Source organism: Narcine bancroftii, chromosome 4, assembly GCF_036971445.1.
Source record: "Narcine bancroftii isolate sNarBan1 chromosome 4, sNarBan1.hap1, whole genome shotgun sequence".
Taxonomy (NCBI): domain Eukaryota; kingdom Metazoa; phylum Chordata; class Chondrichthyes; order Torpediniformes; family Narcinidae; genus Narcine; species Narcine bancroftii.
Genome location: NC_091472.1, coordinates 43,113,279 through 43,139,247, shown reverse-complemented (window position 1 = coordinate 43,139,247; position 25,969 = coordinate 43,113,279). Strand labels below are relative to the sequence as shown.

General features: G+C 41.7%; 1 long non-coding RNA gene across 2 annotated transcripts; it reads right to left on the bottom strand.

Annotated features, from left to right (window-relative positions):
- Positions 1-1,370: 1,370 nt before the first annotated feature.
- On the bottom strand, positions 1,371-25,544 carry LOC138760499 (uncharacterized). 2 transcript variants are annotated; one of them, XR_011355662.1, is made up of 3 exons: positions 25,444-25,544; positions 6,823-6,908; positions 1,371-5,332 (listed from the first exon to the last, which is right to left on the bottom strand). It is a non-coding gene; the product is annotated as an uncharacterized lncRNA (long non-coding RNA). The 2 variants fall into 2 exon arrangements; XR_011355661.1 differs by lacking the exon at positions 25,444-25,544 and adding an exon at positions 10,626-10,767.
- Positions 25,545-25,969: the final 425 nt, after the last annotated feature.

Here is a 25,969-nt window from a genome sequence, read left to right as displayed (position 1 = left end):
AGAAATATAAATGTTCAGAAATAAACAATGCACAAATGAAGAGTGTTTAAAAATTATTCTCTTGTGTTTTTTAGTCAGCAATGTTGGAAAGATCTTGGAAAATTTTAACATAAATTAATATAATTACTCACCTTGTCGATTACACTGCACACTTTAAGTTCCTGTGTGCGTTAGTCCTGGTGTTTTAATATGGAGCAACGTGGCCTGAGTCATCAGCTGGATGTCAAATTTATGAAGTGAGTTTTGCAATGCGATTTAGACTGCAGGCTTCCCCCAAAAGTAGTAGGGGTCCTGCAGGATAAATCGCAATACAGGAATTGACTAAAAATTCCTGCACTTTCCTTTTTAGACTGCCCAAGTAATGGCAAATTTAATTGATTTTGCTGTTATATGCTTGCAGTCTAAAAACCATATCTGATTGAATTTATTGTTGGGGAGTCTGATGGTGGAGGGGTAGCAACTGTTCCTGAATCTGGTGATGTGAGTCTTGTGGCACCTATACCTCTTTCCTGATGGCAGCAGCGAGACAGTTCATGTCCTGGGTTGTGTGGATCCTTGATTGCTACTGCTCTCTGACCTCAGTGTTCCATTTAAAGTTTCTCAATGTTGGTGAGAGTTTTGCCTGCAATGTACTGGCACATTGACCACCGCCAGTGGGCTGATATCGCCTCAACCGTGCATCTTGGCGCCTCACAGTTTGGCGGGCAGCAACCTCCTTTGAAGAAGACCGCAGAGCCTACCTCACTGACAAAAGGCAAAGGAGGAAAAACCCAACACCCATCCCCAACCAACCAATTTTCCCCTGCAACCGCTGCAATCGTGTCTGCCTGTCCCGCATCGGACTTGTCAGCCACAAACGAGTCTGCAGCTGACGTGGACTTTTTACCCCCTCCATAAATCTTCGTCCGCGAAGCCAAGCCAAAGAAAGACTGGGTTATGTTCACTACCTTTTCTGTGGAAAGAAGTACTCTTCCATCACATACTATCCATGTTTTCATCAGGTTAGGTCCTGGAAGTCTTTTCTAACAGCACTGCTCAGAGGTATTGATGCCCACATACGAGACGATGATGCAGCCAGTCAGCACACTCTTCACAGATTCTGATATCGTACCAAACCTCCGCAAATTCCTGAGGAATTAAAGACAATGATGTGCTATTTTCACAATGACATAAGTATGCTGGGTCTAGGAAAGATCCTCCAAGATAGTGACTCCCAGGAATTTAAATTTGATCATCGTCTCCACCTCTGATCCCTCAATGATCACTGAATCATACACCTCTAGTTTTGCCTTCCTAAATTCTACCATCAGCTATTTGGTTTTGGTGACATTGAGTGAGAGGTTAAAATAAAAACACAATGCTGGAGAAACTCAGCAGGTCAAACAGTGTACTTTATATAGCAAAGATAAAGATACATAACCAACATTTTGGGCTTCAGCCCTTCATCGAGATATGACAAAATGTAGACAGGCACTCAAACAAAAGTCTTTTTTTGGTTGTTGACAACCCCAACATCCATGCATCAGCCTGTATTAACTAAAAAGCACAGACTGCCCCATCTCTCTTTGCCAGAGTCTGATATCTGATCCAGGTTGTGAATGGTGAAGCCCTTTGGTCAATGGGATCTCAGGAAGAAAGTGAGGTTGATGATTTGTTCTGCATTTCTGGTGAAACCAAGTTGCCCAGGCGTCAGCCATTCATCCTCAGGCATGGCATCACTGGAGGTGGGGATATCTTGAAACCTCTTCCGCCTATCAGTGTTTAATTGCTCATAATCATGGTTCAGTGTTTTGCTCTGAGCACTTGGCTCTGAGATTGTGGTGATATGTAATGACACCACTAGACCACCAGAGGTCATCCCAGTGACCTTGTCTTTAAAGCAGTCCAGAGCTACAGTCTAGCCTTCCAGGTTCGTCTCGCAGAGAGACAAGACCTCTTAGTGTACATATTAGTTTATTAAATTATACTCGCACTGCTGATGTGGTTATTGTCGGTACAGAGACCAGTTAGTTTTGCATGGTTTTTGTTTAACATCCATGTTGTTCTGGATTGCCACTTCATTATTATGTATGGCTGCTGTTGTTTTTAGCCTGCCTTTTAGCACTTCTCATTGAAGTAGACCATTCTCCCCATGGGTTAACTGTCATGCTGGACTCTGAGGTTACCAGTTGTGGTGATCTATGATTCAGCTGCCACTGATGTCCACAGATGTTCATGGATTCCTTGTTTTGAGCTGCCAAATCTGCTTTGGGCAGTACTGTAGATCCAAGCAGTTCTCTTTGTGTAGTCCCTTGTCATCAGTCCCCACGGTTTGGACTTGCGCTTGCAAAGTATAGCCACATTCAGCTGTCTGAGAGTGGCCAACACACTATGCATTCCCACACTTGTTTATCAAAATATATTTATTGAGCATCAGAAATAACTTTGTGTGTATTATACAGATGTATATTGTGCTCTTATTTCCTTTTTTAAAAAAAACAGAAAAATGGTATACATCCTCAGATACATGCCCGGACAAACCACCCCCTAACCACCTTGGCCCCTTTGTTGACAGTATCATCGATATATTGCTGATTGTACTAGTACAACCATTTCATTGTTAGTCTTTTACTCCATAAGCACTCATAATTCAGAGAAAAAAAATGCATAAAAGGTTGCCATTTGTAGAAAAGTTTTTCAGTGGACCCTCTTAATGTGTATTTGATTTTCTCCAGTTTAATAAAGAAATCTTAATCCATTGTGTAATTGAAGAACCCCTGTCAGACTTCCAGTGTAGCAAGATTGGATGCTTGATTAATAGGGACATAAATGCTATTGCGTCTTTCTGCAGGGAATTTAGGGAGTTGTCAGAGATTCCAAATATTCCAGTCAACGAGCAGGGTTGCAAGTTGACTTTAAATATTTTGGATAGTGTGCTGAGATACAACTCCAGAACCCTTGTATTTTGGGGCACTGATCGAGCATGTGGCTTAGGTAGAAGGAGAGCCATTGCACCTATTACATTTGTCCTCTATTTCAGGATAAATGGCTGATGGTCTGGAATTTGATAAGTGAACCCTGTGTAGTATCTTAACTGAATGAGCCCAGAGCGAGTGCTGGAGGTGGTAGAATGAATTATCTAAATAGCCTCTTCCCACAGTTTCTCCACAATTTTCATTCGAAACCTGTTGAGTCCTGCACTTCTAACCTATGACTACACTTCTGGGTGACCCCTATATACTCCCCTGAACTCTCTTTGATGGCAATCTTTGGACACAAGTGATCCAGGAAACTTTCATCCTCCCTGATCTTCTGCAGTGACCTCAGCTGCCAACTCAAAGAAGCCGGAGATGCTTTACACACATGTGGTCCCCCAGGACAGATGAAGAATGCTGAAGCTCCATATGGTACAGTAACTACAAAAGAAGACCTTAGGCACCCATTCTTTGGTCCAAAATATGCTTTGCTCTCTCTTTTAGAATCCAGTAAGTATTTTGCTTGAACTATTCTATTTTTTTATTGATACCCAAGCGTGGGTCTTTTTTTTTTCCGATAATTTAGGTCTAGTTGAGACTGGACATTGAGGGTTGATTTTGTAACCTGGCCTTATCTGATTTTCTTCCTTCTTCACAGGCAGTCCCTCAGTTTTGTGGGTTTTGGGGTAGGTAAAAAAAAGGTTGGTGTAGGAACCCTACTATAGATGGGGAAGGCAGAACTGGATGGGATAGGAGCAGGGTTGGTGCCAGAACGAGTACTAGAGGGGGGCATTAGCATGACTGGGGTCGGAACAGTGCAACACTCATAAAGTCGCTCAGGGTGGGCAGAGGGTGCGGGAGGGTACACCTGCTGATGTACGCTATAGACCTCTGTCCCTCTGATGTAGCATTGCATTTATTGCTGGGAGAGTCACTAGTGGACATCAAGCTAGATGCTGCTTCATGTGTGCTAGTGATGCAGGTGGGGGCAGGTCTGATGGCAAGCGATAGCCGTGAGCATATGGGGCCCTTCGGAAACCCCATCCCCTCGGCACTGACTCTGGATAGAAGGACAGGCAGGTGGATACTGTGAGGTGGTGTAGTCTCTTCATGGCAATCGGAAGGTCTCTGTGCACCCCTGACTTGAGTGTCTCAATGCCATCCCCAATGTTTCTCTCCATTTTGTTTCATCAAAGGGCTGGAGATTCCTGGGAGTCAATGTGGATGCTACACATTTTCAACAATGCTTTGAACATGTACACTCAAACTTTTCTCTCAGAGACATGGACTTGTTGGACATGTACACATACATTTAAAACCCAGCAGGGGTCACTGGAGAATAATCAGAAGATGATTGGTTCTGGATGCTTATAATCTCGATTGAAACCATGTTTTTCCCTTTTATTTATCTAAGGGAATGTCATTTTTTAAGAATGAACTTTATCTAAAAAAACAAATCAAATGAAATGTTTTTTGGGGGAAGGAGATAGCAGGCTGGTGAAGGTACAGTGGATGGGATGAGGTTGATGATCTTACACCACTTTTACCAGTGCTCCCTGAGTTTGCTGGTGGACAACTACATATACCTTCTCCCGAACCCCTATGAGCGAGAACGGTTGCAAGTAAGCCATGAAGGATTGAAGGCCAAGTATGTTTTTGAACAATTGGGGGATGAGGGACTATTGGGATTGGTTATGGAGGAAGGCAATGCTGGGTCAGATATTATGGCAGGCTTGAGGAGGGCAGGTGCCTTTTTTTTGCCACTATTTTCAGGTGGTCTTGTACATTGAAAGTCAGGCTGAAAGAACCCTTCCACCATTCACTACCAGGATGCATTAATGGTGAGATGGTCTGGTCTAGGAGAGGCCCCACGAGAGGCTTGCTTATTGATTCTGCATCACCTTCCTCACTGAGAGAACCAAAGATTTGATGTTGGAAACTGAAGGGTCACTGGAAATTGGAAGGGAAGTTTTACATGGATTCGACAGCGACTTTTTTTTACTCCTCTATGAATTTACTCAATGTTGTGAAGAGCAGCTGCACTTTGTGACATAATGCAATATGAGTGAAATTGGAAGTACTTCCTTCTTTACAGTTTTCTTATGTTTTAATGCAGCTTGGGAAATTACTGCATTTTGCAAGACCTGTAAACTGCAAGAGGAAGCAGGATGAAAACAAAATTAATGGACACCATTGGTTGTGATGTCCTCAGGATTGTGCCTGCAAAGTCAAAAGGATGAGAAGATATTTGCTCATTTCCAGTGTCACAAGGGTATTGGATGTTTTCAAACACCTACTGAAAAATCATTCATTGGTTTCGGCCACATTTCCTTCGTGCTTTAGCCTGAATACCGCCGTGGTTATCAGTTCATTGCCAACTAGGAGAACAGAAGAAAAATAATAATCTAATTGTAAAAATTAATCATTCACAAGTCATTCATTGAGACAGGATTTGTATCACAATCTGGAGAGAATATCCTCCCATTCATTTTAAGATATAATTAACAGAAAAACAACTTTTATTCAATGCCAAGATTTTTCTTTAAAGACTTGCGTAACTCTGTACATTCCCTCCTGAAAAACTATGTTTCAGATTTGTTAATAATTTATATTTTTAATCTTCATGAGGCAAAGGTTGCTGAGTGCCTGTTTAGCCTTTCTCAGAACTTAAAAAAAAACAAGACTGGCTGTAAACATTGGTTCCATAAAAATTACAACAGTGTCTCGGAGTTTAGTTTAATTACAAAAGCGTTTAAAGAGTGGGAGAGAAGGAAAAAAATTCCCAAGATCACTGTATGTTTTTATAGTGTTTGGGATAACTGCGCCTTTCAGAAAAATGGCTCGCCAGCTGCTGATGCTGCATTCCAACTCATATCATTCTAATTCCAGCAGCTCCTCTGTGCATTCCCAGCATGGGATTCACAGCACTGCCAAGACCTTGGTCTTATGACTGAGGTCTATGCAAGGTCACAATGAGGCATAGACTTAACCCCTGTGTGCAGCTGAGAGCTGACTGCTACACAGAAGCCTTTATCATTACCATTTAGCATTGAAATATTTAGTACATATTTCTTCCAGGAGTTTTATTTAAGTTTTTGAAAGATTAATTGAAAATCAAATCCATATTTTAGTTCTCAACATAAGCTGGTTTAATTGTGTTTTACGAGCATCAGTAAATCTAAAAACAGTTCCTCAGAGACTATGAAAAATTTTATGTAGGAATAAAATTACACTAATAAGAAGGAATATAAAGTTACTTTATCCCTTTTCTCTTCACATGGTACTGATTCATGTCAGAATATGACTTCATAACAGTTCGGCAGTCTTGTCCCATGCATTTGATCTTTGCCGAGCCACAGGCATTCAGCCTCTGTTGGCTGGTCAGTGAGTGCCTATGGAGCCCAACCCTATAGTCCTGTGAGGACTCTCCAGCTGAATTCTAATGGCAATTGGGAATTGTGAAGCCAGAGCATTTGATGGTCTTTGCATCTGCTCAAGTGTTAATGGTGCTGACTGGTGATGCTGAGCTCAATTCCATTTTCCTGTTGCTGAACTTGGGCAAAGGACTGCAGTCGAATCTTCCGAAAGATTCACTACAGACCTATTGCGCTCATCAGAAGTCGCATAGGTTTGGAGACTTTAAAGGCCAAAATAGCTTGAGAGATTTATCATAATTGATTGAAATAGCCATTTTCTCTCTTATTATTTTAGATAATATATTTGAGAATTACTTTTCACTTTTACTGTCTAAAGGCAAAGTGATTTTTGCCACCTGTGATTCATTCACCTTGTGTGGAGGGAAATGAGTCGCCTGTTTTCTTTTGAATTTAAGATCCTCGGTGATCTCCAAGAGTTAACATTACTTAACTGTATCTGGCATTCACATGTGTTTCCTGTTTTTCCAGCGAGTTCTGTGCTGCAACAGGCCTTTGGGAGTGAGTGTCCAGGATTTTCCTGAAAGGAAGGAGAGCTTTGTTCATTGCTATCCTGGGAATGTTTCAAATTTAGACATCTATAACAGAGGCCTCCTGTGTTTCAAATGGGCTGATATCATCTCAGTGCATGAAATTAATAAGTCTGAGAGACCGTGAAGGTTTTATGAGAACTATGTGTAGATTCCAGGCATTGGCCACAATCAACTTAGTGAGACGACCTCTGGCAAAGCTCTGTGTAAAGTAATGTACAGGGATGGGTGCTGGAAAGCAGTTTCAGTCTTCTGTGAATTATAGAACATTTCAAATCATTAGTTCCCAAACAAGAAGGGAGTGATGTCTTCAACTAAAAATGATCAGCTTGGGCTGATCCGCAATTTAGTCTCACTGTTCCCTAGTGCCATGAACTGAGACAGTGCCACATCAGAAGGAAATTGTGTTTTTCAAGCTTCCCCCATTGACTCTCCTCACTCCAATAGAGCTGGAGTGACCAACCAGCAGACCATCACAGATTGCCCCATCATGCATTCTGAGATCAGAACCCCATGAACATGAACCCAGAGTCCAGTGCAGCTAATTAGTTCACATCAGTGAAAACAACTGAGCATTCCAAAACCTCTTTGCCCCTTGGAAATTATTGAAAATTTACCTTTTGGATAAATGCTATTAGACGAAAAGTTACACATTCATCAGACTTACCACCTATCTTGGGTAAGCTGCCAATTTATGGGCATATGGTGTTGGGAGGTTAGCCTTAATAACACTGCCTAGTATTCACAAAGTGCCTCTGTCCTGTTTCCATGACTGCTTTAAAATTTACCTCAATATGTCTCAGTCCTTTAGCTTCAAGAAACTAGCAGAGAAGTGGAGGAAGGACAAGCCAACCCCGAAAGATTAACACCTTTTAACATTCTCCTCCTTGGCTAGGAGGAGCAGAGGTGGTCCACTTGGCTTGGCATTCCTTCAGCCTCCCTTCTGCTGACTGCCACGATCACAGCTGAGGTTCTGACCTGCAGCCTGTTCACTGTTCCATTGCCAAGAACTGCTTCTTCCATCATGAAGCTACAACACAGTCAGTGGTTCCTCAAGGCAGGATGGGATTCACCTTCTGACACCACTCACAGCTGAGGCAGCTGTTCTGGAGATAGAGGTGTTCTGTTATATCATTGAATTCAACAACATGAGACAGGAACGCATGGCCACTAGCACTGAAAATTGTCCTTATGGCCAGAATCAATCTTAAAAACGGAGCTTCGTGTATATTGTGCAAAGTGCTCAAGAGCTTCATTCTGTCTTCTTCTTCTTCTCCCAGATGTTTGACATGAGGCTGGATTTTTTCACCTGGCAGAGAGCCGACCTGTCAGCTCAGCTGGCTGCTGAGTGGAGAATGAAAGAATAAACCAATAACAAAGTCCTGCCGGTAAACTCATCAGGACCTCCATATCCCAGACCTCATCTGATTAACGTGGCCTCATTCAGCCTCCCCATGCGCACCCAGCTGAGCTCCAGCATAAGCCTGGAAATTCTTAATCATGTCTGATCTCGGAACTAAGCACACATTGGCCTGATTACTGCTCAGATGGAAGCCCACCTGCAATATGATAGAAGAAATCGGTGCCAGCAGGTCATCCTGATGGTGAATCACTCAGGATCAATGCATGTCGCTGTATCTGACGTGTTCCAGCAGCCCATTAACTAACTTCAACCTTGACATCTTTCTGCCTTCATGTAAACTTTAGGACCATAAATTCAGTCTCTGAAATTAGATGTGGAAACTCCTCACATATTTAATCATGGTATAGGTGAATCACCACCACAACATACACACCCACAAAATGTCAATTGGTTATGTTTGCAAGCAAAATGAGGAATTCCTCCATTAGCTCTGGATGTGATGATCAATGGTTTAGAGATTTTGTTCAGCTCTTACTGGTTTGTCAGTAGAACGATAACTGTGTTATTGTCTCCGGTTAACCCACAAAATGCAGTCTCGTACCAATAATTCAGGTCTGAGGCCTTCAGATTCTAGGACTTCCAACTTAGCCATGTGAGACCAGGCTGAGCTTGCTGCCATATCTGCTGAACTCTTGGTCTCGTGTCTTGATCTCAGCAGCTGAAATCATTTTGCCACAATATTGAAATCGGCATAGAAATATGACCATAATCCTAATATACCAGTGTGTCATAATTCTGGAGAAAAAAAAATCCTCTAATGAGGACATGTTGCTCTCTGAATAACATTAATTGCAGAATAATTGATGTTACTTCTCATATTACCCTTTAGATTTTATGGTAACAATAGCTGAAAACGCAAATCTAAACCTTCAAATCAATAACTATGGCTTGAATTACAAATATCTCCATGGTCTCAAAAATCCAAGGATTACTTGTCAAGTTACTTCTCAAATTATCTACACTAGCCATCCAGGACTCTAATATTTACTAAAGAAGATTTATTTATTCATTTTAATATGTGTCCCGACCTATGACCTATGTGATTTATGACCGTGTATCTGTACATACAACCAAAAAAAATTAATGGCTGCATGTGTACGATTGTGACCGTCTCTCAGTTTCCATTTAGCAAGCGTGATATGCCCAACAAAGAAGATGGCGAGCAAGAGGAAAAACTCCGAAAGATCTGGTAAGAAGCTGAAGGAGACAGTTGATTTGGAATTGAAAATGACTTGATTTATGACTACTACGTGCCATGCTAACATACTTTTGACTTGCATCCATTTCGAGATATAACCGGTCGATCAAAACGGAACTTGGACGTATGTCGGGGAATAGCTGTATATTTGTCCTGCATATGTATTGCTTGTCTGTATGTGTGCTATATCTGGTTGTGCCTTGCCCAAGAACTGGAAAACAATGTTTCGTCAGGTTGTACTTGTGTAATCAGATTATAATAAACTTGAACTTAAATTTGAACTTGAGAATCAGAGAAGGCTAGAAGAGGGAATTTTTAACATATAATTCACACATATAGACACAATACATACAATCATATATGCAGAATGGCAATGATAAAGGAATAATTCCATTAACCTAAATTTTTTCCTTATTGTGTAAGTGTACATTCCCTACTGAGATATAGGTCCAGTTGAATTGGTAGGAGGAATTCAGTAATGACTCCCACAACTTTTCAACCTGTCATAGTTTCGTTGCTGAGGTACCACAGGGTGATATGCAACATGTGATAAACTGCTGAATTCCTAATTCCCTGGCTCTGTTCCATCCTGTGACTGTACCTGTGGCCCCTCCCTTTTTTGACCTTGTATAAAGCCTCTAACACCTTGACCCTTCCCCAGAAAGCCTGGGTCGCGGCACAGGATGAGTTTCTTGTCCATTGTGAATAAAAGCCTGTAGATCGGTGACAATCTCAGCCTCTCGAGTTATTTACTGCGCGTCAATTTTATTCACAATTTCTTTTGATTTCATCGGCAATAATGGACCAACTCCTGAAACCTGACAAACTGGAGATCGACCCACACTTGCCTGATGCCTCAGACTCTGGCTACGTTGTTTCGAGGTCTTCCTACAAAACTCAGCCGCATCGTGGCCACCGACGCAAACAGTCTGCATCTACTCTTCTCCCGGGTCAGACCCCGAGTGTTCCCAGTGATCAGTGACGCCACCACATACGTGGAAACAATGGATATACTCAAGGGACAATACTTGGAGAAAGTTAACAAAGTAAACACCAGGCACAGGCTGGCCACCCATCAATACTGACCTGACAAATTGGTCGAATCGGTCGATCAGTTCCTCCAGGCCTTGCGAGCAACTACCAGGCAGTATCAGCTGCTCAAAATACGGAGGACATGATCCGGGACACCTATGTTGCAGGCATCAGGTCCGAGCATTTGTGCCAGAGGTTTCTCTAGCAGAGTAAATTAGAAATAAAAGGGACAATTGCAGGAAATCGCCCTCTGCAACGCGGAAGCAGACTCGGCGAACGGGGCTACACAGGGTTCACCATCCTGTGACACAGTTTACATGGCACCAGTCCATTACTGCTCCTGATTAATGAGCCCACCACAGCTGCTGTGTGCCAGGAACACCAAAAGTGCTGCTTTTGTGGTCAGGCAAAACACTCCCAAAAACACTGCTTGGCGAGTGATGCGATATGCTCCAAGTGCAGGAAGAAGGGCCACTATGAAAGAGTATGCCAATCACAGCCCTCTAGCCCCAGCACTGCCGAATGCATGGTGTAACAGCTGCCATCTTGGGCGCCGGCATCTTTCGGGGATGACCACTCTGTGACATGGGGGCCGCCATCTTGGATGCTGCCAACTTCCGTGGAGACCCACGCTACTGCGTGGACACTGAAATAATGTCCCCAGATGAAAGTCATTGTGGGTCAGACCAAGGATGGATCCTGGCCTCAGTGGTGCTGGACCAGAACAGCCCTCACCAACTCACCTCCTAGCTGATTTCTCCAGGGCCAGTCCTGCTATGTAAACGTGAGGGGCCATAATAATGACCACCCCCCCCCCCCGGTTGAAAGGGTATAGCTCCTCCACACGTACATGGCCTACCCAGATGGGCGTGAGGAAGGAGACTCCATCTGGGACCCCACGCATACGGGGGCCCCTGAGGAGCATACCCACCAAGCAGCAACCCCACCTCCTTACACGGATACATAATATGTACTGCTGCATCCTTCCCCCTACCCCAGTCACTCTGGCCGAGCCATCATGTCCCCAGCAGATTGACACAGCGCTGGAAGTCTGGGACAAGACAGCCCCAGGCCGCAACCCAACAACCAGTGTTCCGCCAGTCAGTACGGAAGATCAAGCCACTGGACCGGCTTAACCTGTAAGACTTTGTGCCCCATGTCACTCCACCAGACAATAAAAAAAGGGGTGAATGTGGCAAATTGTTGTATTCCTGATTTACTGATTACCTGGTTCTACCCCATCTTGTGACTGTACCTGTGGCTCCTCCCTCTTTTGACCTTGTATAAAGCGTCTAACACCTTGACCCCCTTCCCCAGAAAGCCGCTGGTCATGGCACAGGATGAAGTCCCTGTCCAATGTGAATAAAAGCCTGTAGATCAGTGACTCATTCTTAGCCTCTCGAGTTATTTGCTGTGCATCACAACTGTACTGATCTTCATCATTTGGAGGCAACGAAAGTTTCAAAGACTGCCCCAATTGCTAACTCAGCTTCAAGAATTCAATTGTGAGGCCATAGAAGGATGGAAGCTTTTTTTAAAAACTTATTTTGAAATTATTCTCTGCCTGCATTTAAATCGAAGAAAGAAGGTAAAAGGGTTTGGAACTCTTTCAGTCCATTACTTCTACCATTAAAATAGGGTATTCCTGCTTATGAGAAGATTTTCTACACATCTCACATTTCAGAATCCCATCAGCTGTAGACATCCTGAAGTTTCAAAGAAAGTTTTATATATGGACAAGTTGGGATGAAGGGCCTGTTCCATGCTGCAAGACTTTCTGACTGTCTTCCTTTGGGAACGCCTTTCATCTGGTATAATTCCTCCAAAGCAAAGTTAAATCCCTCACAAGGCACATGAGGTGGTGAACATTTTTTGCCAGAAACATAATAATATATTTTGTTTAGCATGACTTCAAACCACCACAACAAATTCCTCAGACCGTGGAAAACCAATCTTTTTTGCTGGATATTACACCATAAACCATTTTATTTCTTCACATTGACAACAGATGTCATTTTTTTTCTGTGGAGGAACATATCTAGGGAATAGATGGGGTAAAGACCTTTGGCTTTAGCATAGCCTCCATGGAAAACCCACATATTTCATTTGGACAGAGTCTAGATGTCTTTAAAGAACTGATTCTCTCAGAATCAACAAGTTGTCCTATAAACAGATGCTTCCTGTTTGGCAAAATACTTAAATAAGCAAAGCAAAATAAATTTCCTGACCCTCTTCAAGGCCAATCTGCAGAAAGCAGAGGATCCAAAAGAAAGTCTTACTATTTTTGCTTTCAAAACTGAAACCAATGGGCATCAGGGGAAAACACTTCACAGGCTGCCACCACATCTTGCACAAAGGAGGATGTTTTGGTTCTTGGAGGTCGAACAGCCTAAGGTATCACCGCAGAATTCCTCAGGATATGGTCTTCAGTCCAACCATTTTCAATCATGTCACCAATTCCATCACAGGGTCAGAATTAGGAATGATCTCATGTTTAAGTCTGTTTGCAAGAACTCACAAAATAAAGCAGTCCACGCCTGCATGCCATGAGCTCTAGACAATATTCTTAAGCAAAGGTGGCTAAATCTTTTTGGTTGTTGGCCACATGCGGAAAAATATAAGGAGTAACAGGCCAAAGGAGATGAATCCCAGCAGTTTTCAACCACTGTCAGCTCCTTTAACAGGTTGTTTAAGTCTGTATGGAGCAGATGGGAGTTGGACTGGGTGGTTGGACCCCATGAAGGAGTGCTGAGACTTCGCTTCCCACTCTCCAGGGTCTAAACTAGCAGCAGCGTTGCCATTACAGCAGTTCCAGCAAAACCGACATTTCTTTCTTCTTCATACGAGCCACTTTTAAATGGTCAATGGGCTGCAGTTGGCCCATGGGCCATAGTTTGGCCATCCTGTTTTACAGTTGCAGGTCACCCTTGTTCCTCAAAAGTGCCTGACAATGGCTTTCTTCTGAAGAGAGAGATGAAACAACTCTCCAAAAGAGAGAAGATCCAATGACCTACACCTGTCATTCAATGGCATTACTGTTATTGAGTCTCCAACAATCAACATCCTGAGATGCCACTATTGGCCAGAAGCTCAGATGGACTGTCCTGATAATAAAATCACTGCAAGAGCAGTCAGAGCAGGAATTCCAGGATGAATGGTTCACTTTTTGACATCCCAATGTCCTTCTACTATCTACATTAACACATCAAGAGTGTAATACACTTTCTTGGATGAATGCAACTCCAACAGCCTTAAAGAAGACCATCTAAGACAAAGTATCCCACTATAGTCACACCCCACTCATTACACTAAGTATTAATTTCATCCACCACTGGCTGCATGATGACTGCAGTGTGTGCCATTTATAAAATGCACTGCAGTTACTTGCTTAGACTTTTATGACCACACCTTCCCATCCCACAACCTCGATCAATGTAAATACTTCCACCTGCAGTTGACCCCAAAGCCCAAGAACCCAGATTCAATTCTGATTTTGGATTATATCAACGTGCCAATTGGTGATGGTGTTTTGCTTCCCTTGTATAATGCCAAAATGAACTAGTAGGTCAATTGCCTACTGTTAGTATGTCGCGAAAGAACCAAGGAAAAATTGGTGGGCATGTGACAGAGAAGTTGCAGCTTACAGGGAAATAAATTAGCAAAATGTCCTCCTTTTGTGTTATTGTATTGATTTGGAAATATATCACTTTCCCTTCTTTGTCACTGTGTTCAAATTATAGAACTCCTCAGTCAACAGCTCTGCAGGAGCACCTTCAGTAGAAGGACTGCACAACTTAAGACAGTGGCATATGACCAGTATCTCAAATGGAACTAGAGAGGGGTAGAAAATGTGAGCCTTAACAATGGTGCCCACATCCTGTAAAAGGAAATGCCAATTCCAAATAAACATTTGTTTTATTATGAAGGATTACTTTAATCAGAGAAAACAAGAAACATCATCTACAAAATGCCTTCTCTTGATTCATCTGTATTCTATATTATCCAATCTTACCCTTGTACTGTGATGGGCCACTACTTCCCAATTGCATGCTCCCTTCTGGATCATATGTTTCCATCTGATTTTCACCATATCACACTCCGTCAAAGTCACCAGCGATACTAATGACCAAAAGCACGATGCTTTATGCCACCTTAACCTTTTTTTTTTGTAGTATTACACAGGTGATTGCTCATCTTCAGATTTCAGATTTATTTATTGTCAGAGTACATACATGACATTACATACAACCCTGAGATTCTTTTTTCTGCAGTGAAGGTAGAATTACCACATATTGGTCATGCAAAAAAAAGTATATACGGTGCACACATGTAAATAAATAGAGAATTGCTAACAGATAATTAATGTAAATGAATGTAAACAAAATGACTGCAATACAGAGAGAATTTTTTTTTTAAATCAATAAAGTGCACGAGTCCTTATTTAGTCCCTGATTGAGTTTGTTATTAAGGAGTCTGATGTTGGAGGGGTAGCAGCTGGTGGTGTGAGTCTTGTGGCACCTATACCTCTTCCCTGATGATAGCAGTGAGAACAGAATGTGTGCTGAGTGGGGTGGATCCTTGATGATTGCTGCTGTGCTCTAAGGGCAGCGTTCTCAATAGTGGGAGGGTTTTGCCTGTGATGTCCTGGGGTGTGTCCACTATCTTTTGGAGGGCTTTATACTCAAGGGTATCAGTGTCCTCATATTAGACCATGGTGCAGCCAGTCAGTACACTCCAGCACACATCTGCCAGGATTTATGGTGCCATACAAACTCCTGAGGAAACAGAGGCGCTGATGTGTTTTCTTCATGATGCCATTAGGGTCTTGGGTCCAGGAATGATCCTCCAAGATAGTGACTCCAAAGAACCTGAACTTGCTCACCCTCTCCACCTCTGATCCCACAATGATCACTGCATTGTCTACCTCTGGCTTTCCCCTCCTGAAGTCAACAATCAGCTCCTTAGTTTTGGTGACATTGAATGCAAGGTTGTTGTTGGGGCACCATTCAGCCAAGATTTAAAACTCCATCCTGTATGTTGACACATCACCTTTCTTTATACAAACCATTACCATAGTATCGTCAGCAAATATGTAGCTGGTGTTAGTGTTGTACTGAGCCACATAGTTGAATATGTAAAGTGAGTAGAGCAGAGGGCTAAGAACACAGCCTTGTGGTGCTCCAGTACTGATGGAGATTGTGAAAGAGATGTTCTTACCAATCTTCACTGATTGTGGTCTGGAAGTGAGGAAGTCCATGATCCAATTACACAGTGAGATGTTGAGTACCAGGTCTTGGAATTTGCTGATCAATTTTGAGGGGATAATGGTATTAAATGCTGAACTCTCATCAATAACACTGAAAATACCAAATTTCATCATTTGTTCATGAAAATAAAATTCTGATTCTAATAAAGAGCATCCTGGTGTTCAAGGCTTTGGGTAGAGCCAATGAGATGGCATCTGCCATAGACCTGTTTCTACAATAGGTGAATTGGAAAATATCCATGTCACAGCTCAGACAGAAACTGATATGCTTTAACCCCAGCCTTGCCAAAGTACTTGATCTAAGATCTACTGGTCGATAGTCATTAAGGCAGGTTATCACACTCTTCTAGGGCACTGGTATGATTGATGCCTATTTGAAACAAATGGCTACCACACGAGCTGGAGTGAGACATTGAAGATATGCACCCTTCTGGAGTGAGATATTGAAGATATCTGTGAATACATTGGTAAATTAGTCAGTACAAATTTTTAATTCTCGGCCAGGTACTCCGTCCGGGCTGGATGCTTTCTTCGGATTCACTCTCATGAAGACAACACACGTCATCCTCAGATACGGACAGGATGGGATCATCAGGGTACATGAGTGTGCGAAGGGTTGTTCTTCGCTGTTACTGTCATCAAATCTGGCATAGAAGGCATTAAGGTCTTCAGGAAGTGAAGCTTTTCCATCTGCTATTTCACCGGTTTTGGTTTTGTAGCAGGTTATGGCATGTAGGCCCTGCCACAGCTGCCAGGTGTCTCTTGTTGTTTCTATTTTCATCCAGAACCTCCACTTCACCTGGGAGATAGATTTTTTCAGATCATACTTGCTCCTTCTGCACTGATCTTGATCCTCAAATCCTGAGATCTGGCTCTCAGCAGGTTTCGGATTTCATTGTATATCCACGGCTTCTGGTTTGGGAAAATATTGAATGATTTGATGGTGACACACTCATCCACAGGTATTTTGATAACGTCTGTGACAGCCCTCCCGATCAACTCTCCTCAACAGATGTATTCCCTTTCAATTGCTGCCAAACTTGCCTGTTCCCATTTGGCTTGTTCACCTCCAGACTTGATTCTTCACCAGAGTCACCCTTGGGATATTTTTTTTTAAACTCTGTCCTTTTAATTGATGCTAATCACAAGTAATGACATCTTCTTTAAGCATGGAGGAATTCAGCATCCATGCTTATTTTGATAGGACCTTCATGGATCTTTCCGTCATCTCATCAGACTCCCATGTTTTTCTATGATATCAGACTGAGATTCCATTGTGGATGTCCTTCCATTAAATTTCATTTTCTGAAATGGCCCTCTTTAGTACTTGTCTCCATTTTGGTTTACGGTTACTCACTCAAAGCTTAAAATAAATTGAACACAGTTGTGATATTCTGTTCAATCTATGGATGAGCATGCATCTCACATGTCTATATCCACTTCTACACAATTACATGCCTTGTCTTCAAAACTGCAACCAGCAACATTGACCATTCGAGATTTGATTTGTCCAACTCCCTTTTGGACATTTTCTTGAGACTTCAAAGCAAATTGTGGTGCCCACATTCTCTCTCTCATTGCACTTTGCTTCCCCCATCAGTCTGCTGTCATTATCATGTATCAGTTCCCTGTCCTCCAACAAGTGTTGAATCTTTCATTTTCTGAGATGACCTCAGCAGCTATTTCTCACTTAATCAAGTTAGGGTTCGGGGTAGTACAGAGAGCTTGTTACCTCCTGTCCTCTAACTCTGGTTTCCTATCCATTCTCTCCAACAGCCATCCCCAGGTCTACTGCAGAATCGACAAGCACTTTGACTCCATGCTTTGGAATTCTTTCATCAAATGCCTTGGCTTCTTAACTTTTTTTCTTACCTCCTAAACTTGTTTCAACATCTGCCCATCAGGTTTTTATTTATCTGAATTAACTATTCCCTCTGTCCCTTTCTTTCTTTGGCTTGGCTTCGCGGACGAAGATTTATGGAGGAGGTAAATGTCCACGTCAGCTGCAGGCTCGTTTGTGGCTGACAAGTCCGATGCGGGACAGGCAGACACGGTTGCAGCGGTTGCAGGGGAAAGTTGGTTGGTTGGGGTTGGGTGTTGGGTTTTTCCTCCTTTGCCTTTAGTCAGTGAGGTGGGCTCCTTTGTTAAATACCATGAGATTTTTTGCTTTAGATTTAAACAGGGCATTGTAAAGGAAATTATTGTCCTTTTCCAATCACTGTGGCAGACATACTTATGAAGAGTGTGCTTGGGAAAAAAGCCTTTTGCTCCACCACCAATGTTGTTCCTGATCATTCACTACCTTGTCTATATCTAGACAATAGCCAACATCACCTAGAGGCATTTTTTTCTTTCTTCAGATTCTTTGGGTCCTTTCAAGATTGATGATAGATCCAGTTTGGTTGATTTACATTGTTCATTCATCTTCATGGAAACCCTACACTGTTTTCTTCTTTCCCTCCTGTCGTCTCATTCATTCACTCTGCGACTGAGGGAGGGCCAACTTGGACGCAATGCAGAGATTTGGCAGTTTGCCTCACCCACTTTTCAACTAACGTCCTATCTGTTGAAAGGAGCGGATTGAGCAAACCAAACAATAATTGATATGGTCTGGCATAAATATTACAAATCACTCAGAAGGTTTATGACATTAACTGGAAGAGGAGAGAGAAAATAATATTCTCCTCCTCATTCCCCACCCTTCAAAAATGAGGAATGCTTCCAAAGTATGAGATGAAGGTCTTAATGGCAGTCTGAGTGATGTTTTTGCATAAGGCATTCTACTTTCCAAAGAGAAGCTCATTACAGGGACATGATTTCAGGGCAAGATTTTAGTCACCTTTTCCACTCAGTTTTTCTTTGTTGCATTTAATAATTAGAAATTATGCCTAGATAAAAGAATCTCAGGGTTGCATGTGATGTCATATAAATTTGAATTTTGATCTTCATAGTGTAAAGATTAGGGGTACTAAGAAAAACATTGATAGGCTGACTTAAACAGTGAGCTGCAGAGCAATGGTTTCATGCAGAGTAACAAAGCCATGCCATCACTCCATCTCTGTTACTCTTCCGTCAAAATGGCACTTCAGACCTCAAAGAATCCTTGTCCCATTGAGATCAATTACTCCTTATTTACTTCTTCAATTCCTTGTGCTGTTTTTTATGCATGTGCCTGGCTCGCTACTCCTTGAGGAGTGTAAAGTCAAAGCATTTTGTTACCTCAAATAAAAGAAGGTTGGCATCATTTTTACTCAGCATCAAGGGCCATGGTGCAGAAGGAGTATACTGCAGGTGATGGGAATTTGAAATAAATCTCTAATTGCTGGAACTACTCAGCAGATCAAGCACCATTAATGGTGGGACAAATAACATAACATAAACATAACATAACAATTACGGCACGGAAACAGGCCATTAAGCCCTTCTAGTCCGCACCGAACCAAACACCCCTTTCTAGTCCCACCTCCCTGCACAATGCCCATAACCCTCCATCTTCTTCTCATCCATATACCTGTCCAACCTTTTCTTAAATAATACAATTGACTCCGCCGCCACTATTTCTCCCGGAAGATCATTCCACACAGCTACCACTCTCTGAGTAAAGAAGTTCCCCCTCATGTTACCTCTAAACCTCTGCCCCTTAATTCTTAACTCATGTCCTCTTGTTTTAAACTTTCCTCCTCTTAATGGAAATAGTCTATCCACATCCATTCTGTCTATCCCTTTCATAATCTTAAATACTTCTATCAAGTCCTCTCTCAACCTTCTACGCTCCAAAGAATAAAGACCCAATCTGTCCAATCTCTCCCCATACTCCAGATGCTTAAACCCAGGCAACATTCTGGTAAATCTTCTCTGCACTCTCTCCACTCTGGTATTGATATTTCTTTTTGATTAATTTTAATAAGAACAATTTTAAATTTAGTAATATTTGATATGTAAACAACTTAAAATTCAACATTTACACAAGTTGTGGAAACAGAATAGAGTATCACTGAGAAAATATGCCACATTAAACTTCATACTGTATTGACTGATATTGCAACATTTATCTCTGGTCAATATATCGACTTTGGAAACCTTGAAAAATCAAGCTATTGATATCTTTTTTAGACATACAGCACAGTATCAGGCCATTTTGACCCACGAGCCCATGCTGTCCAATTACACCCAATCAAACTACAACCCCTAGTACATTTTAAATGGTGGGAGGAAACCCGAACCCTCGGGGAAAACCCACACAGACATGGAGAGAAGGTACACATTTCTTACAGGCAGTGCCAGATTCAAACCCAGATCCCAATAGCTGGCGTGGTGACAACATTGCATTAACCAGTACACTAGCTGTGCTGCCCCAAATAAATAATGTTCAAATAAAAGTAGAAAATGTTGGAAATATTCAGCGCATGTTAACCAACAACTACGAAAAGAGTAAAAAATGTTAACATGTCATATTGAAGTCTCTTTATCAGAATTGGGCAGAGAGAAGTGTTTAACTTGCAGTGAGGTTGTTCTATCTGCATTAGCACAGTTTAATTCACACAGTATGTCCTGTAGCCCTGCATTTTGTATCTTCTACATTTCTTTGTTGAGATCTTATGCTCTAACTGCCTTTATTTCATATTGTTCATTCATTTTTCCTCTTTAACGGACTACCTCCCCCTCCCATTAATGCATGAAACAAATTACTTCTACATCTTATTCCATTGGTCACACTGGCTTCACACTATCAAGATATTCCATTCATCCTATCCATTCTGCCTCCTCCCCACCCCCCACAAACCTCTGTGCAGCTCAAAATTACTTTGTTTTCTCTTTTCCTCAATTCTGACAAATGATCTTCAACCAAAACTGATTTGATTGATTAATCTGAACTAACCACCATTTCCTATTTCCCACATCAGCGGTTTCTTAATTTTTGACATTTTAAACACCCTGAATTAGTTTTATAACAGCAAATCTATAATTTACACCACATTTGAAGTTAGTGTGCTGCATTATGTATCAAGTGACTATTTTCAAGTAATTGCAATCATAGAATGGAATGCTGGGAGCAGCGGAAAAGTAACTCAAATTTTGAACCATCACATGAGGTGAACCATCTGTGATCTTTATCTCATAAAGGTCAAAAATTCCAGTTGCTTTCTTAATTATTTTCTGCATCTGACTGTTCACTTTTTGTCCTTTGTGCACAAGGGCAGTTTGGCTCCATCCAACATGCCCTAATATCCCATCTTTTAATGAATATTCTGCTTCTCCATTTTTCTCACCCAAGTGGATAAATCTATATTTATCCATAATATAATCCATTTGACATATTCTTGCTCATTCACTTAACTAAATTGTCAGCCTGTTTAAATCCCCAGAGCTCACTTTTTCATATAGCTTAGATGCATCAGAATCAGTCTCCGAAGTCTAAGATCAAGTGAGGTTGATTGTATTTCTCATTTTGTTGATTACTCTGCACTAGGTTAAAACTTCATGTAGGAAATGCTGACTGAATTTTGTTTGGAAATGACTCACACCAAGTTTAAAGCAGTTTGGCAACACACACCAAAATAATATGCTGTGAGCTTGTCACCTCTATCAGTTGAGAACCTTTCTGAAGGCAAATAAAGTTCAAAACAGCACTGCTTTGAGAGCAGCACTGAGAGTTATATTCACATTGTTCATGTAAAATGTGCAATTAGTTTCATGCATCAAAAATATTTCAAGCATCGAGGTATTAATCTTGTCACTGAAGAATATGTATATTATTTGTCAAAGAGAACTAAACAGATTGTGTCTTAAATTTCTACCCAATGCAGAATCTGAATTCCATATCACTTTAAGTACTATTAAGCTGTCTTTTAATTTGTTGATGAATAAATCTAGAATAAAAGAGAGATACCATGAGACATTTCTCAACTATGTTATTGCCAAATTCTTTGGACAAAAGCAGAAGCTCTACTCAATAGCCTGTTCAGGAAATAAGCAGAATGATCTTGTTATCAAATGAACAGTCTTAAATCCACTCTTTTTTCATTATTGTTGAAAACTATTCAGGGAGCTGCAGTCCATCCATTGACATGTTTGTAATAATTTCTTGCCACTGGGATCAATATTTGTGAATTTTGGTAGAAGCTACCAACTGTGTTAAAGACTGCTTTTGCGATTGCTGGGATGTTGAGTAAAAACAAATTTTAACATTCAATTCAAAACACAAGTGTCCTATGCTAAACTATGCCACGAAAATTGAAAATGGGCACTTGAGTGGAGGTTGAACATATCACCAACGTTTCAGGCCTGAACAATCACACTGCAACATCTGCTGAGTTCCTGGAGCATTTTTGTGATCCTTCCAGCTTGCAGGAACAGCATAATTAACCAAGGCATGATGAAGGATAGTTTTAGCTTCAGAAAAGAAGTTGTGAATGATTTGTACCTTACAATTGATAAAAATCCCCATGAACAATTTATCATTCCTTATGGACTGCAGGGAAATAAAGATTAAGTCTTTTGGTTTTGTAACACTGGATCATTCTGGACACCGACAGGGAATAACTTTGCAACACTTCATTAAGGGGGGGGGGGGTGAAAAATTGTGTTGCCACACCGCTGGATGGATACATTAACCTACACTGGCCATTGGCAAATGGAAGCAGCTACATTTTTGAAGAGACCCATGGTATTGGTGACTTAAATGAGTGAATGAAGGATTTATTGACATCCTAAGTAAGTTCAAAGTACATATTCAATGATAGTCTTACTTGCCGTAGCTTCCCAGGTACATAAAACACACTAACAACTAATGCATAATTAAAACAGTAAGAGAAAAAAAATATGATAACAAAAGAGGAAAAGTCAATAATAGACATTCACTGTTGGCCAGTGATGGAAAATGTGGTGTGTTAGTGGTGCAGGCAGGTCTTTGATGGCCTTGGAGTACTTTCTAAATGTTAAGTAGTATGGGATGGTTCAAGAGCCACTATTATTAATTCCATGCCATATATAATAGGGGAATTTTTTTTCCAAAAATTACCAAATGCTACTTAATGGATACTGCACCACAATGTATAGTTTTTTTTTGGAGGGGTTGGTTTAATTCTGACATAATCATGTTTATTTCTGCTCTTTGAAGAACCCCAAGAAATGGACAGCGGCAAAGATATTTGTACCTCAGCAGACACTACTCATGCCTCATCTCATAGCAGGATCAGGAAACACAATTCATTAGTTCTTTGAGATTTTAAAGCTGTATTACGATATTTGGAAGGAGAGTGTGGAGAGTTTTATGGAATGCCACATAGGAGTTGTGATATCCTGCATGGCAATGATATTGACAGACTTTGTCAGGGAGCTGCGTGGTGAGCTGAGGGAGCCCACCCCTTTCTTCATGCTTGAAGCTACTTGTTTCATTTGTCATTTTCTATTGAAGAAAATTGCTGATAATCCATTACCTTTAATTTCTTCCTCATGAATAAATTATAGGTAGCAGAAAGGTACCTTACAATAATGACAACAGCAACCTATTTTTAAATGCTTCCTGTGGCAGGGCAAAACATCTAAAGGGACTTTACAGGGAGAATTTTATTGTTGTGTAATAATTCATTAAAAAGGTAATCTACTTGATATACTTTAACTTTTGTCTGTCGTAAGGCAAGAAAAGAGTTGCCACTAGCATTGCCTAGCATCACTAACAGCAGGAGAAAAAGAAGCAAAAGAGAGTCCCTTCAGAGACAATAGGCCCTTACAAACTGTTTCCTGGTTAGAACCCCAGTTATATGGCAGTTAGAAAGGGTCTGACCTGGTTAACCCTGTCCGAATCCAACCAGGTCCCTGACCTACCTCAGAGATAGTCAGGGAACCCAGTTAAACTTACCTAGGTCGCGTCCACAGGAGATTTGAAAATAAAAATGGCTGACCTGCTTCTTCCGGTGACGTCAGTGCTTGCATGCATGCATCCAAACATCCGGCGGTACTTCCAGTGAGTACGTGATGCATCATTGTGGGGTCGGGATCCCCCTTAAATTGCCGGTTGGTGATTTAATAGGTAGATCCCCCCGCAACTTAAAAGGTCCTTCTAGCACCTTTGCCACAGTAGTCACACCTATAGCACAGGAGAGCTACCCAGGTGCTACAGTTTAAAAGAGGCTATTGAGTGTCATGTGGATTTGCCTCCAGTGCTCCCACAGCCTCTGCAGCCACACAGACTCCAGTTCAAACCATTGGCAACCTGAGCTCCAGATCCAACCCTCCAATACGATCAGGAAGCCTTCAGTGCCCAAAGCTCTCAGGACCCTTCTTGCCCTCAGTGCCCGGTTCAGATACCTGGTTCCCATGAGACTGTCTCCAGCAGCCCACAGCCTCTCTGAGTCTTTCAGATGGTCTGATGCATCCTGTAGGGTTGTATCCCAGACTTCTTCTCAACAATGGGCGTCATCACCATTTCTGGTGCCCTCCACCAGTCTGCTGTTCCCTAGAGTCTGCAATCCATTGTGGTACACTGCTCAGCACAAGTGTTGCCATATTGGGCATAGAGCCTTAGCAGCACGATCATTTTTATTTGAATAACTTGTACTTTGTTTTAACATATATGATGTTCGTGCATTTTGTACATTCTGCATTCTGCGATTGGGCTGGGTGCCCTTCTGTTCCTAAGAACACTAAATATTAAATAGAATTGGAACAACAGAACCTTAAGCTCCTTATCCAACTGAAAAATTACTGGTAATCTGTTAATCAAACCTCATGCCACGTCATCACTCACTATTTCCTTTGAATGTAAATTATCACAAACATCTTATGAATAGAAAGTACCTCCCTTAACTTGGACAGTGGTATTATTAGGCAGTTGGAGTAATTTTCCCCTGCAACCGCTGCAACCGTGTCTGCCTGTCCCGCCTCGGACTTGTCAGCCACAATCGAGCCTGCAGCTGACGTGGGCTTTTACCCCCTCCATAAATCTTCGTCCGCGAAGCCAAGCCAAAGAAAGAAGAAGGAGTAATAGGCCTGATCATCATAAACAACAATGAGGAGAGCTATGTCATTACACGTCAATCCCTCTCTGTCTCAGGGATTCAGTAAGCATAACACACTGTGTTAATTCAAAGGCCTATAAATTCCTAGAAAAGACTCAGACACAGCTGAAAAGAATTGAAAATGTTCCACCCAATATAGGCCTGAGGCCATGCTGGGAATAAGCGTGGCCAACAGGCCCAATCAGCTGGTCATATGATGAGGAGGGGTTAGTTGAAAAGCTGTGGTCTACATTCACTGGGGAAAGCAAGAGTGGTGGTGGAGGAAGGGAGGAGGAGGAGGGTGAATTTCTTGTACTGTGCTGTGGTGGGGAATTAGGTTGGAAGAAGGGAGCACTGCCTTGTTATATTGGGGAGAGTCAAGGAGCAGAAACATTAGATTCCTGCACTTTGCTGGGTAGTAATGGAAGGAGAGAGATAATGATCAGACTTGTTCAATTAAAGGCTTGCAGACTCAAAGCGTTGACTGTTTTCTTTTGGCCCTTGCTGCCAGACCTGCTGAGTTTTCCTATGATTTCTCTTTCTATAAAGGATATTGAATATCTGATCGAAGTGAGTCAAAGATCGAAGATCTGTTTTCAATATTTACCTCACAAGCAAGCAGCAGGCTTGCTTGTCTACTGCTCATGACTTGCTGGCCTCAGTATTTTTCTCATATGCTGGGATAAATTTTCTGTAAGCTTGAATCCATTATCATGTTCATTTGAACAGGGCCTGGACCATTGCTCAATCTTGCACAAACATTGCAAATGTCATGCTGAGGTAATATCTTCTGCAATTTGCACCAGGGTGTATTTGTACAATACCTGCCAACTCATCCAATGATCTATTGCACTATGTTCTAGAGCAATGGTTTTCAAACTACACCCTAAACTCACTGATGCACCATCAATAATCACAAAAGACAAGAATTATGAAATTATCCAGCTTTTATTAACTATAGACTGGAACAGCTGTCACCCTCATTGACTGATTGAGGCAGAGTGGAAGAGTAGCATGCAAGGGGTAGAATCGGTCTCAGGAGGCGTGTCCAGCCAGCAGCAGCAAATCATAGCATAACAGTGGTTTATCACATTACCTTCCACCTTAAGCAATCTTTATGCTATAGTGCTCTG